The sequence below is a fragment of the Protopterus annectens genome, chromosome 4.part0, assembly GCF_019279795.1.
Source record: "Protopterus annectens isolate FY-2018-M chromosome 4.part0, PAN1.0, whole genome shotgun sequence".
NCBI classification, from domain to species: domain Eukaryota; kingdom Metazoa; phylum Chordata; order Ceratodontiformes; family Protopteridae; genus Protopterus; species Protopterus annectens.
The window spans coordinates 1,308,578,593-1,308,593,586 of NC_056733.1; positions in this window are offsets into that span (position 1 = coordinate 1,308,578,593).

A 14,994-nucleotide genomic window follows, 5' to 3' on the forward strand; every position below is an offset into this window, starting at 1 on the left:
TAAAATGTGCGATACACATGTACAGAAACGTTACCGGCACATACCCACATAATGGTCTGGCCTGAACTGAGCCATCCAACCCCAACACACCTGGATACATAATTGAATACCCATCATCCCCTCCACAGCACACCACCCCCCCCTTCCTGAACGTCCACCAAAAGCACCCTTACTCGGGCTGCTAGCTTGGCGCAGCATATCTGCACATAGTGACCCCTACTCATATCTACTAGGCAGTCTCACCCTAGGCAGTCTCAGGATTGCAAACTATGTATCCTTTGCATGTATAACCTTACCTCATTTTCGTAAAGCCAAAGGAATCGAGGTCATTGGTCCCCACAATTTTTGGATATCCCTCATGGGATAAGTATCTGTTCTAAATATTAGACTTGGTGTCATGATACGATGTCCAGTCCTGTAGACATTTGGACACAAGTTGTATGAGCGGTAGTTGTCCACAAGACTGCTCAGCCTCCAGCCAGTCCTGCAGAACCTACGACCCGGGATTAAACACCTGACCTTGATGCACGTCTCCCCATGTGCATTATAGGGAATATATACCTTACACATTCGCATAGTGGCAGTCGGCTATAGGATGATTAAGGAGCTTTAAAGCAGCCATAGGTAGGGTTACCACCTGTCCCACTTTGCGAGGGACAGTCCCTTTTTGGGCAGTTGTGTTCTGACCAAAAATAATACAATGGCAAATGTCCTGTGATTGTAGGAAATAATTATGTCCCATATTTCATGTAACAGTTGCATAAAACAGTTATTTCTGTATGTAAAATACTTAAATGTTACAAGAAACAGAATAAGCAACTAAACTGCTACATGAATAAGCTTTCATTTATGCAAATAAGTAAAGTTCTAACCTTTGTACTGACCATGGGTATGTGTTGGCCTGTAAAATCTGATGTCTGTCCCGAAAATGCCCCACTTTGGCCATTTGAAAAGGTGGTAACCCTAGATGTAAGCGGGTATGCAAGCATGTATGCGCGACGGTAAGTGGCAGCGATTCAACGGTATGGGAAATGTAAATAAGCATGCAGGTGTATATGCATATGTATGTACAGATCAATATATATATATATATATATATATATATATATATATATATATATATATATATATATGTAGATATGAAGAATGAACATGGTCACAATATAGCAGTCATAACGAATGTGAAGGGAAGCAGCAGCAGAACCCCCCCTAATATTTAGTGCTGTTATATATCAGGATGGCCAGAGGTGAGCACACCTCTGCATCCCCAACCACAAGTAGGACGCTAAAAGTGGAACTAATGATGTCCCTGTGCTAAGTCTGACTTTCAACTAGGTACAGGGCAGTCCCAGTCCCCAGTCAGACAAGCCTAAACCTGGCTGACCACATGAACACCCTGACAATCAAATACACGTATGTGCCAGGACTATAGGATTTGGAGGTCTGAATATACTTTGAGTGAGTCGACATTCGGCAAGGGTCCAGAGCAGTAGGGAATGGGGCATTTGTAGTAGTGCAGTTTTCCCAACAGGAAAATGGATGCCTGCTGTGTTATTGAAGTGTTGAGTCGTGTGTTCGGGTAACTATGAACCACGGTTATACATATAAATGAAGCAGAATACCAATAGTGTAGTGGTTAGAGCATCCGACTATCGAGCAGACGTTGCCGGTTTGACTGCAGCAACACACCATTTATGACGTGTAATCTGTATACGAGCATATCTTGCTAATTTTATGCTGTATAATGATATAATAGCAATTAAATGTGAACTGGGGTGATGTATCACAGTAAGAATGTAGACGGATTTTGCGTGACTTGAATTGGCGGTTAAACAGAAAACCGCAGCTGAAAAGTGTTGTACTCACCCTTTGTCCAACGGCCCTTGTTCCACCCAGCAACACAACATACCACATCAGCCAGGCCCAACGCCAGGACCCTACACATCACAATCAATGTGATTTACCACTAAGCCACGGCAGTTATATCTAACGTCGATGTTATCACAAACATAGCAGACAGCACAGTCATTCAACAGTATGATCAAAGTAATTAAATCATATAGATGTGTATGCATGTGTGCACACACACACACACACACACACACACACACACATATATATATATATATATATATATATATATATATATATATATATATATATTTATATATATATATACATACATATAGGGTAACAACCTGTCGCACTTTGCGAGGGACAGTCCCTCTTTGGCCAGTTGTGTCCTGCACACTTAGTGTCAAATGGCAGATGTCCTGATATTTAATGACAACAATATGTCCTATATCTATGTAATAGTTGCATACAACAGTTATTCTGTATCTGAAACACCTAAATGTCATAAGAAACTGAATAAGCAACTAAAATGCTACAAGAATAAGCTGTCAATTAGGCATAAAAGTGAGGTCCTGTCGTTTGTACTGGCTGTGGGTATGTGTCGGCCTGCAAAATCTTGATGTTTGTAACAAATAAGTCCCACTTTGGCCATTTGAAAGGGTGTAATTATATATATATATTTATCTATATACACAGAACGAACATGGGAACAAGAAAGCAATTATAACGAATGCGAAGGAATATAGCTGGCCAGAGGTGGCCAAAATCTCTGCGTCTCTAACCACATGTAGGATGCTAACAGTGGGAGTAACCTTGTCCACGTGCAAAATTTGACTTTCAAACGGGTACAGGGCTGCTGTCCCCAGTCGGACAAGCCTAAACCTGGATGACCACATGAACACCCTGACAATCAAACACATATATATGCCAGGACTATAGGCTTTGGAGGTCTGAATATCCTCGGAGTGAGTCAACATGCGGCACGGGTCCAGAGCAGTAGGGAATAGGGAATGGCGCATGTGTAGTAGTGTAGTTTTCCCAACAGGAAAATGGATGCCTGTTGTGTAAGTGAAGTGTTGAGGCATGTGTTCGGGTAACTATGAACCCTGGGTATACATATAAATGAAGCAGAACACCAATAGTGTAGTGGTTAGAGCATACGCCTAACGAAAAGGCATTCACGGTTCAAGTTCGACTATAGCACATATTATTTTCCTTGTGGAATGAATGTCACTCTGCTGTAAAGCTAACATTTAAACATGTAAAAGTGAACGTGTGTATCGCATAGGACTATTAACCAGATCCTTTCAATCAAAGTGGTACTGTCATAATGAATAAGGCACAAGTAAGCACAAATAAGAGGCAGTAAACATATGTAACGCACAGTAAGCATAGGTGAGTGTGCCTGCCCGTGTGTAAGCAGCTCCCAGCATAGGAAATGTATGTTTGTATGTACAGATGTAATATATATATATATATATATATATATACACACACACACACACACACACACACACACACACACACACACACACACACAAATACACACAGATAGATATATATATATATCTATATATATATATATATATATATTTATATATATATGAAGAATGAACGTCGTAACAATAAAGCATACATTAGGGATGTGAAGGAAATCAAGAGCAATTATGGTATTATATAGTTCTTTCAGTGTATGTCATAAAAAGCTGCCCAGGAATGAGCAGAGCACCGCTACTCACACCATAGGCAGGGTTTTACCAGTGGGAGTAACATCGTTGAATTGCCAAGTCTACTTTACACACAGATGGAATGTAGTCCCATGCTGGGCCACCAAAAATTGTAAAGTGCAAATGGCCGTATTCCATAACCCCAGGAAAGGCACGTATGTGCAAATATACATGGCGGGAGATGCTGTGAATGCATGAGGCTGGACAAAATGTGTGTAGGGTCCCAAACGCTCTGGATAGGGCAATGTGTAAAGGTGTGTCATGGCTGCAATAACAAGTGGATAATGGATGTTACACGTGTAAATTCAACAAGGGTGGGGTGGAGGAACTATGGGTATGCAATTATGGATCCAGGCATGCCTGGGTTGGATGGCCCAGTTCTAATGGACTGCCCCGTGGAGGTCAGCTAGTTTGTAATAGGTATATATGCATACACACATGCAGACAACAATATGTTGAAGTACATTCTCTGTAACACATGCATTCCATTTGTTGACATAAATAATAGGAATGTTCACATACAAACATCGACAGTAGATGGAACAATAGGCTGTGCAAAAGAGGGATGGGTCGAGTCACACTGTATCACATTCCAATTACCATCGGTAATCTGTACATGAACATATTGCGACATCTGTCCGCTGTATAACTTGCTAAATACAGATTACAAGATAACTGGAGTGAAGTGTTGGTGTCATAATGAATAAGGCACTAGTATGCTGGTGAAGCATATATAAACACCATTACGCATGTGTAAGTGCGTATGAGCGGGGACTGTATTGACTCACAGATGTATATATATTCATATATACATATATATATATATATATATATATATATATATATATATATATATATATATATCTATATATAGACAGCAAGATATAAATATACATGTATGCATACATATGCAGATATATCTGTATATATTAATGTAAATATATATATATATATATATATATATATATATATATATATATATATATATATATATATGTTACAGTAAATATACACATGTATATACCTAGGTTATGTTACAGCAGTTACGGGTAACATAGGTTCAGACCGGTCATATGTTGGTGGGAGGTCCAATAAAAAATGTCTACCTCCCACCCCCCCAGCTCAGCAGGTGAGACATACAGACATGGAATACAGGTAAATACACCACTGCTTCCAAGACCACTGGCAGGAAACTACCAGTGGAGAGATCTACAAGGTCTACACTTTAAACATGGACAGCGACGTCCCTTGTGGGACACCAAAAATTTTGTTCTTCCAGCCAAGGCCAGTAAAGATTGCTGCAACCAGAATGTAGCTGTACATGGAACAGTAGGTTGTGCAAGCCTGATAACACATGGGTTGACACAACGTACGACATGTATCCTGACACGGGGAGAGTGGGCAGTGTGTAGGGGTGTGTTCATACCCCACCTGCACCCACAGTAAGGATGAGTTCTGTAGAGGAGTGGCAGGTAGGGAAATATGGGTATGCGATTATGGGCCTAGGCGTGCAGGTGTTGGCTGGCAGAGATGTATTAGGACCGCCCCGTGGATGTAAGCAATATTCCGATGGGGGTATAGCAAATGCCCATACCTCCTGAACCTTAAGAGCACATCTACTGGATAGTCTGTAAACCATTGGGGGAACACATAGCGACCATATCATTGAACTATCCCCGATTACCGGGGATGTCCGTGATTACGAATCAGAATCTAACACAGTCCCAACTAAACACTCCTAGAACTAGTGATATTAGGAGGAAAGGTGGTGGAATACACGTAATGAATAATGACAACATGTAAGAGTCCTAAACAGCATGTACCTCAGACAATGTGTATGAATACATATGTGCTCTGGGTCTGTCAATGTGTCAGGTTGATAGCACCAACCTTCTAAATGTGTCCCTGAGGTTGTTATGTAGTGTCCCTGATTCAGTGTTCATTCTTCTCCATTCATATGAGAGGTCTGCTAGTGAGAGAAAAATCGCATATTCCGCTGACTACCTTAGAAAGATGATAGAATAATAGTGTTGGGGTTACCACCTGTCCACCTTTGCGAGGGACACTCCCCTATGGGCAGTTTTGTCCTGCAAAATAAATGTAATTATGGCAAATGTCCTGTGATTTAGGTCAAAGATTTCCTATATTGTCTGTAGTAGTTGCATAAAACAATTATTTTGTATCTGAAACACCTAAATAAGAAACAGTATAAGCAACTAAAATGCTACAAGAATAACCTTTTATTTAGGCAAAACAGTGAAGTATTCTCCTTTCTACTGGTTGTGGGTATGTGTTGCCCTGCAAAACCTGACGTCTCTACATACAGGTCCTATAGGGTTGCCACCTTTCCAAATGGACAAAGTGGGACATGTTCTGTAGAAATGTCAGACTTTCCAGGACAAAACATACCTACAGCCGTGCATAGTACAGCATTATACTTATTTGCACAAATAAAAGCTTATGCTATTAACATTTGAATTGCTTATGCTACTTCACATTACATACAGAAGTTTCATATAGAAAATAACTGTTTTATGCAGCTGTTAAAGAAACGTAGAATATAATATTGTCCTTTAATCAGGACATTTGCTATGTCTTGATTATTTTCGCAGGACACAACTGCCTAAAGAGGGACTACCCCTTGCAAAGTAGGACAGGTGGTAACCCTAAAGTTCCACCTTGGCCAATTGAAAAGGTAGCGAACCTATAATAGGTATGCGGTAGCATGACTCGGCCATCGGATGTGGCTCCCAAAACCCAACTACTTGTCTGTATTGAGGAGTCTCAGTTCCCATGTATCAGCCAGACGGGAGCAGATTGTATGAGGAACACACAAATAATATGATTAATTCACTGGACAGGCTGCTGATTCCGTACAGTCGAACGCCATGCCATTGCCTAATGAGCAGCCATTCCTGATACTGTAGTCATGTAGTCCGATGTAATAGGCATCACAAGGTGGGAGCAGATTGTATGAGGAACACACAAATAATATGATTAATTCACGCTGATTCCGTACAGTCGAACGCCATGCCATCGCCTAATGGGCAGCCATTCCCGATACTGTAGTCATGTAGTCTGATGTAATAGGCATCACAAGGTGGGAGCAGATTGTATGAGGAACACACAAATAATATGATTAATTCACTGGACAGGCCGCTGATTTCGTACAGTCAAATGCCATACCGTCGCCTAATGGGCAGCCATTCCCGATACTGTAGTCATGTAGTCTGATGTAATAGGCATCACAAGGTAATATTGTGGACCTTGCTCCCACCCAGGGGTGTGAGTGACAGATGCAAGCATGTCGGTGCATTTGCAAGTGCGGGAGTAAGCGGGTGTAAGTCTGTTTGGCTACAAGTATGTGAATATTGCACTGATAAAGCAATGTAGAGGCTAACCGAGTGTAAGAAGCTGTAACCAGAGGTCAGCAGTGCTTAACACCATGCAAACCCATGCACACCCGCTCCCAACTGCTTTAATGTGCCATACTCCCTCCGTATCCAATGGGCTTGTTCTGCCCTGCAACCAAATAAACGTCCTTTGTAAGGGTCGGAACCAGGACCCTGCACATACAGCTAATGTGAATTACCAATACGCCATGGCAGATATGCAGACAACGGACAGTACCACAAACATATCATACATCGCTGTTATTCAACAGTATAGGAATGTATCCCATCATGTAGATTTATATGTGAGTGTTTATGTCCAGCACATAGGTACATACATATATAGAGATATATCAGGAACATACCATGTGGCAACAAAGCATTACAAACGAATGAAACGGGAAACACCAGTGACGCCTGTATTATGTAGTGATGTTGCTCTATGTGATCTCTAGATAGACATGTGTCAGTCATTCACACAAATAGTTGTACATTGGCTGTATACATCACTGTATACATCACTCTGTACATGTAATGTACATTAACACAACAGTACCTGTCCAATCATTATGTGTGAACAGTACTCTTGCAAGGTGCTGTGTGCAACACCATCATCATGATAAAGGTAAATGGGGTAACCATAGAGGGACCAGTAGTGTTGTGTGTACAATAGGGTCATCCTCATCACATGTACCTGGACCATGTAGGAGTGATGTGCATACCAGGATCATGCACCTGAGGGACAGGGGTGAGGATAACAGGAGTATGTTGTGATGCATATTACAAGGGTTTCATGTGTCCAGTGGTCATGTGTGTGTAATGGACAGCTATGTATAGGGCAGATGTAGTCCAAGGAGCCGATTGGCCTTATGTTTCTGTAGGTGAGGGTCGGATGTAGGGGAAGGAGTGTAGGTATGGCCATGGAGGATAGGTAGAATCACAGAAAAGACAGCATACAGGGTTGGTATATGACACATGGGGGTGATACACCCCAGACGGGGATGGGTGTTCAGCATTCACAAGCCCATGGGAACAGTGGGACGGAGGTCCCCAGCCATGGGCAACTGCCACTGCACCTAAACAGCTGCAAAGGAGGCAGTGCTGGGGGCTGTCCAGGAGGGGCAGCATCACCCTGTAAATGTGACACTCTGCCCTTGAGCTGGAGTATCTTGCTTCGGAACCCCTTAGTGAACCACCAACGCAACACGTCCGGGACCGCATGACAGCAGACATGTACCTGTCTGGTCCTGCTCCCAGGGGGGACATGCTCCATCCTCAGTGGTGGCACCACCAGAAGGTGGTGCAGAGCCAACAGAGGTTAATTTCTAAGGCTGGGCCCCAGATGTGCTAGTGCCCAGTGCCATGGTCAGCTGAAGTGGGACAGGAGATTCTGCAGGGACCTTCCAACCCATTCAGCCTGTGGTGTTGCAGTTTAAACCCACATATGGCTTATTGATAGACAACAGCATACAGGATTACCTACGACAGTATGCATAGATATCACCAGCAATGCAACACAACCGATGGTATAAATTTGCAGAGGGAGCACAACACATGCATATATACTGCATGCCATCTGTAAAATGTGTAGTAGACATGTGACCACAGCTATGAACAGTTGCCCATTATTGGCTTGTCACTGGGAACCCCAGACAGTGTCTGTCATACCAGTGTCTGATGTGACACATGTCCAGTCAGGAATGCGATGGCACTGTCTGGTATACTGTCTGCAATCCTCACACCATGCTTCTGCTGTGCACAGATGTGTGTTCAGTGTGTAACACAGGAAACAAATGGTTGCACACACTGACCAGTACACAGATGGACCTACAGATGGGGATCCCTCATGAACAGAGTACTGCCATGTTTGTATTATAACATGCAGAATAGCCATTACCACACACATGTTAAACCGGCAGTAGTCTCAATGCAGCATAGCTACACTTACATGCTGTAGTCATGTGTGGTACATCACCCTCCTGTCTTTAGGCTATTTCCCACTGTGGAAAATGATTGAGGTACATCCAGATATCATCTGTGATGCCGTGTCAGAACACCACATCCAAGTACCACTCACAGCTAATGTCATGGCCAAATAACAACATGTTTTCCCTAGATAGTGTACTGTGTTTATCATGCAGATGGCTATGGGAGTACCATCACAGCTGTACCACATACACTCAGCTAGAAGAGAACTGCAATAGGTGCAGAGGCCATCATCTGACCATGTTCATCACTTACAATACACATGCTGCTGCTGTGAAGATGTACACCAGAGAGTGTGTGGGTGGGACAGAAAAAGTACACCAGGGAAGGGCTTGGAGACTTAACTATAAGCATCATCTGCCACACGCCAAACAGTACAGGGGTCAAACCCCTGACTGACTACTCATTACTATTACATGTGCATGACGTTACTACATGTGCCACAAAGGCGACATGTTGCTGTGCTATAAGAACGTATATGTGTGTAGGTGAGTGACATCTGCAACAGAGATATAGTAGACATACATTAGGTGTGGCACACATGGCTGTCCACATCAACGGATGCCATTGTCTCCGCAACTACACTCTCTAATGGACACGCATTGACACCTTTGCCAGGGCCACAAATACACAATGTAACTACTTAGTTTGCCACACTGCAGTAATGCACAGGACTACATGCACCACATGGGATATCTGGAGGTTCTATGGGCTAGGGCATGTGAAAGTGCTTGACATCTGTTGGTATGCCAATGAGGGTTATACTGGGAGTGACTGTGGTTGGGAGCATCACAACCCACACAAAGACACAGGGTGCCAGTACTGGCATGCAGGTATGCATTGCTTCATGGGTGTGTAGTGGTTGGCTGTGCAAGATGGTTGTACAAGGCTGGATGAGGGGTAATCCTTGGCATCACGTCACCCAACAATGGTGTGCAGTGCAGGAGTACAGATGGGTACTGCACTATCTGGCCTGACATCCTGGTTACCAATGTGTATGGCCATAGCTTTGCAATGCATATCATGTCTGTGGTTGATAGTCCTTCACATGGACATTGCCTGGGATGTGCATGTAACACAATACTGTACAGTGACATGTACAGGTGTACCTGATTTGGCAGACACATGTTGTGTACACAACCTGTTATCCCCCGATATGCCAATACTGGCCTGATGTGGCGAAACCTGCTTATAGTGAGCAGGTCGACCCTGCACCTGCATGGATAGTATGATACACATATTCCATGGTGTCAGTGGCATGGGTCCATACAGGGCACATGTGTACAACATTGTCTGGCCTCTGTGGATCCCATTTGATGGCACTACATAAGTTGCAGGCATTCAGTGTGGAACATAGTGAAGGCACAATGTCCGCATATATGTGCCTATTGTACCGCTGTACAGGGTGCCATGTTCTCTGCAGGCCACTGCATTCACACAATGCCTACCATCTGTCATCAATGTGCATGGTACTAGCAAAATAGTGGGATATCCTAGGCAAGTTTGTTTGTGTATGGCACATGGGTGCGGGATATACACTGGGTACTAGTAGGGTTGCATACTTTGTTCACCTGGCCTTTTGCCAGATGTATGGGTATGGCTTGCCAACACAGTCCCGTGGCTGACTGACAGCTGTACTCCTCGTGAGATGGCCAATGTGTCATAAGACGGACACCATATAGGAAAACTACAAAATCTGATCCCAAATGTCCAATGGTAAGACAGTGATGGCCACCTCTACACAGGCTCTGACAGACAAACACACACTTGCCATGTCCTGTATACAAATCCATACCATATCACACTGCAGCAATATGTGTTTAGGGCACACATTACGGCAAATACTGGGTTGCGGCACACCTACACGTGTATACCTAAGTGGGTCATGCGATAGAGAGTGCATACTCTACAAAGCACTGTACTTGTTGCATGCAGGCAGACAAACACACACACACACACACACACTTGGCATGTCTGGGATTAGAACACCAACCTAACTACTTTATTACACTACAGCATTACGCGGTTGCAGAACGCGCTACTGAGATTACTGGGACACAGCACTCCTAGAAGTGTATTTGTAGATGGGTGACATCATCAGCCTTGCCAAAGGTGGGTATAAGAAATGTATGGAGTGTGAGCAGTCTAAAAGCATTACTCAGTCCTCAGGCAGACGGGGACAAACACACACACACGGCAAGTCTGGGCTTAGAACACCGACCTAACTATATTCTTACACTACAGCATTATGCAGTTACAGAACGCACTACCGAGATTACTGGGACACAGAACTCCCAGAGGTGTATTTGTAGATGGGTGACATCATCATCAGCCTTGCCAAAGGTGGGTATAAGAAATGTATGGAGTGTGAGCAGTATAAAAGCATAACTCAGTCAGACGTGGACAAACACACACACACACACACACACACACACACACACACACACACACACACACACACACACACACACACACACACACACACACACACACACACACACACACACACACACACACACACACACACACCAAGTCTGGGATTAAAAACACCGACATAAATACTTTATTACACTACAGCATTATGCAGTTACAGAACACGCTACCGAAATTACTGGGACACAGCACTCCCAGAGGTATATTTGTAGGTGGGTGACATGATCAGCCTTGCCAAAGGTGGGTATAAGAAATGTAAGGAGTGTGAGCAGTCTAAAAGCATTACCCAGTCCTCAGGCAGGCAGGGACAAACACACACACGGCAAGTCAGGGATTAGAACACAGACCTAACTACTTTATTGCACTACAGCATTACACAGTTACAGAATGTGCTACCGAGATTACTGGGACACAGTACTCCCAGAGGTGTATTTGTAGGTGGGTGACATCATCAGCCTTGCCAAAGGTGGGTATAAGAAATGTAAGGAGTGTGAGCAGTCTAAAAGCATTACTCAGTCCTTAGGCAGACGGGGACAAACACACACACATGCCAGGGGTGGGAACGGAACACCTGCCTAATTACAGATCACTATTACAATACTACATAGTTACGAGTCACGCCACACAGACTACACATTTCAAGGTTGTCATTATGACCTTCTAGGAATGTGGACATCAACAAGGATGCTGGCAGTTAAGATGTACATACCTGTGAACCTGTGTGTTTAAAGTAGGAATCCATTCTGACCTGGAGTATGCCCATTTGTGGAATGGATGACTACTATCCCTATACAGGGTTACAATGGCCATGCCCATACACAAAGGCACATAACCGACACAAGCCCCTAGATTCTCAAAAGCTTGCACGGAGTTGTAGAGTAGTGTATTACATCAAACAGGCAATATGTCTGCCGTGCGATCCAGGAACAGCCGGCAGGGGCGTGCACAAGAGCTGCTAAAGCTACTCTTGCATGGACAGCATCATAGTATGCAAATTACCTCATTTGCTGGTGAAAGCTATGCAAATGAGGTAAATTTACGATCCAGAAAACACTAACCTGTGTGTGGAAGATTAGTGTTAGCTGCAGAAATGTACTCCGTTGGTAACGGAGTACTGTTCTGCAAATAGCTAAACGGAGCTATGACAGCTCCAAATAAAGGATGCATACAGTTACAGAAGCATGCCAATGGCCAAATATAAGGCCATTGGCATTTATAAATGTTTAAAAATATAAAAATCTAACTTTTTTTCCCCCGATCTCTGATGTTTAAGCATAGCGCAGCACCGTGCAAACGTGCGGCGCTTATAAAAACAAGAAAATAATTTAAAAAAGCCAACAATTTGCATTTTCACTAAAAAGCTTATTCTGCCATGCAGGTGAATGGCAGGCTGAAAACAACATGGCCAATGAGTAGTGGTTGCTAAGTGGGGGAGGGGGGGCTCAGTGTCAAAGATGTAACCATGCATTATTAGGCAATCCTATGCAAATGAGGATAAGGATAGTGAATCCCAATTTTCCCCAGCATGTGAGCCATGTCCCAAGAGTGTAAGAGTAGGAGTAGGTGAGTAGTAGAGTAGAATATAGGTGACATCATGAGGGGGTGTGTCAGACAGGCTGTAAGCTAATTGGAGCACAGTGGCTTATGTTTGCCTTGAGTTGCTCAGAATTACAAGAGGCATGCCTACAGTTGTCCTATTTGAAAAACTCAAACCAAAGGTGCACAATGTTAAAAGATAGGAAACTCCTTGCAAACATGCACACAGCATGTGCGCACGTGTGCGTGCGTTTGCGCTTGTTTGCATGGTGCTTCTCCCCGGGCGGAAACAGAAAGGCAAAAGGAAGGAAAAGAAGTAGTAGGAAGTTAACCAAGGAGGATTAGCACAGCTGCTAGGTGAAATATATCAGAATCAGCCAATTGCACAGGCAGCAGACTAGCCCAGCTCAGCCCAGCACTTTAAACTCTGCAAACAGCATCCCCCCGTTTTTTTTCCCAAGAACTCTGCAATACTGCAGTATACAAAGAGGGAAAGCTTAAAAAGCTTAAGTCAGACAAAATGTTAGGGGCGTCTCTTGCTATCATAAACCAACATGTGCAAGGTGCTGAGGGTGGTGATGTGAATGCTGCTGAGCAACCCACAGTGAGGAGACGGAGAAGAGTGTACAGACCCAGGGTAACCTACCAGGTGCTACATGAGCTGGAGATAGTGGAGCACTATAGGGTGGACAGAGACCTCCTACAGAAAATTGTTGAGCTGTGCCTGCCATGCCTCACACACAGAACCAACAGAGGGGAGCCCATCCCTGTGGATACCAAGGTATGTGTTGGCGTAATAATACTAGCTACAGGTACCTTCCAAAGACCAACTGGTGATATGATGGGGATTTCACAGGCATCAGCATCCAGGGTATTCCACCAGTTCCTGGATGCCATGTCAGCACATGACGGTAACCACTTATATTTACCCAATTCCCGTGAGGCATTGGCCAGCAATATGCGTCTTTTCCACCAAATGGCAGACTACCCTGAGGTAGTGGGTGCAACAGACTGCATGCACATATGCATCAAAGTATCACCCAGTGAGTGGGGTAGGGTCTACATCAACTGGAAGGGCTTCCCCTCCATCAACTGCCAGGTCATGTGCGATGCCCAGGGAATAATAATGAATATGTGTGCTGGCTGCTCTGGAAGCTATCACGATTCCCACATCTGGCATCTGACACAGCTGTAGCAGAGATTTGCCAGTGGGGACATCCCTGATGGTCACCTAGTGGGGGATGCTGGATACGCACTGGAGCCGTGGCTGATGACACCCATCAGAAATGCACACACACCTGAACAAGAACTCCATAATGAGGCACACGTACAAACAAGAAACATAATTGACCATGTATTTGGGATGCTCAAGTCACGGTTCCGGTGCCTGGACACATCTGGTGGAGCCTTGCAGTACTCACCAACTACATGTACCCAAATTGTTATCGTATGTGCCATGCTACACAATATGATCCTGCAGAAACAGCTGCAGTAGGAACAGCATGGGGCAGGACCAAACAGCCCCCCACCATTGCCAAGACCTGCACAGGCACAGCGTGACTCAGAGGAGGAACAACCTGAGCCTGCCCCAGTAGGCAGAAGGAGGCATTCCCAGTATGCCCTGGCCTTGGCAAAGAGGCAATGCATAGCACATACACTGACTAAGTAGGAACCCTGGAAATGACACCTCTCTGACTCGCACATACAGAAAAAGGGATGCCTAACTTGACACTACCTGTTTTCAAACATGTATAGGGAGTGTACTATGTGCATCTGGCATAGGCAGCCCTGCAGCACCACCTGAGGCATGAGTGCCCTATTTTAACAATATAAATACTGCTAAGCACATTTTACCAGTATTGAGCATATTTAAATACAACTGGGCATAGCTGCGCACTGCACTAATCAGCGCAACATCGGGCAATGTTGGGCAAAGTCGGGCAAAGTCGAGCAAAGTCGGGTAAACACGCTCACACCTGCTTTACTGTTCCTTAACCAGTCAAGTCTGCCCAGCAGGAAAATAAAAAGAGTTGACAGGGCCCAAACTCAGGATACTGTGCACTATA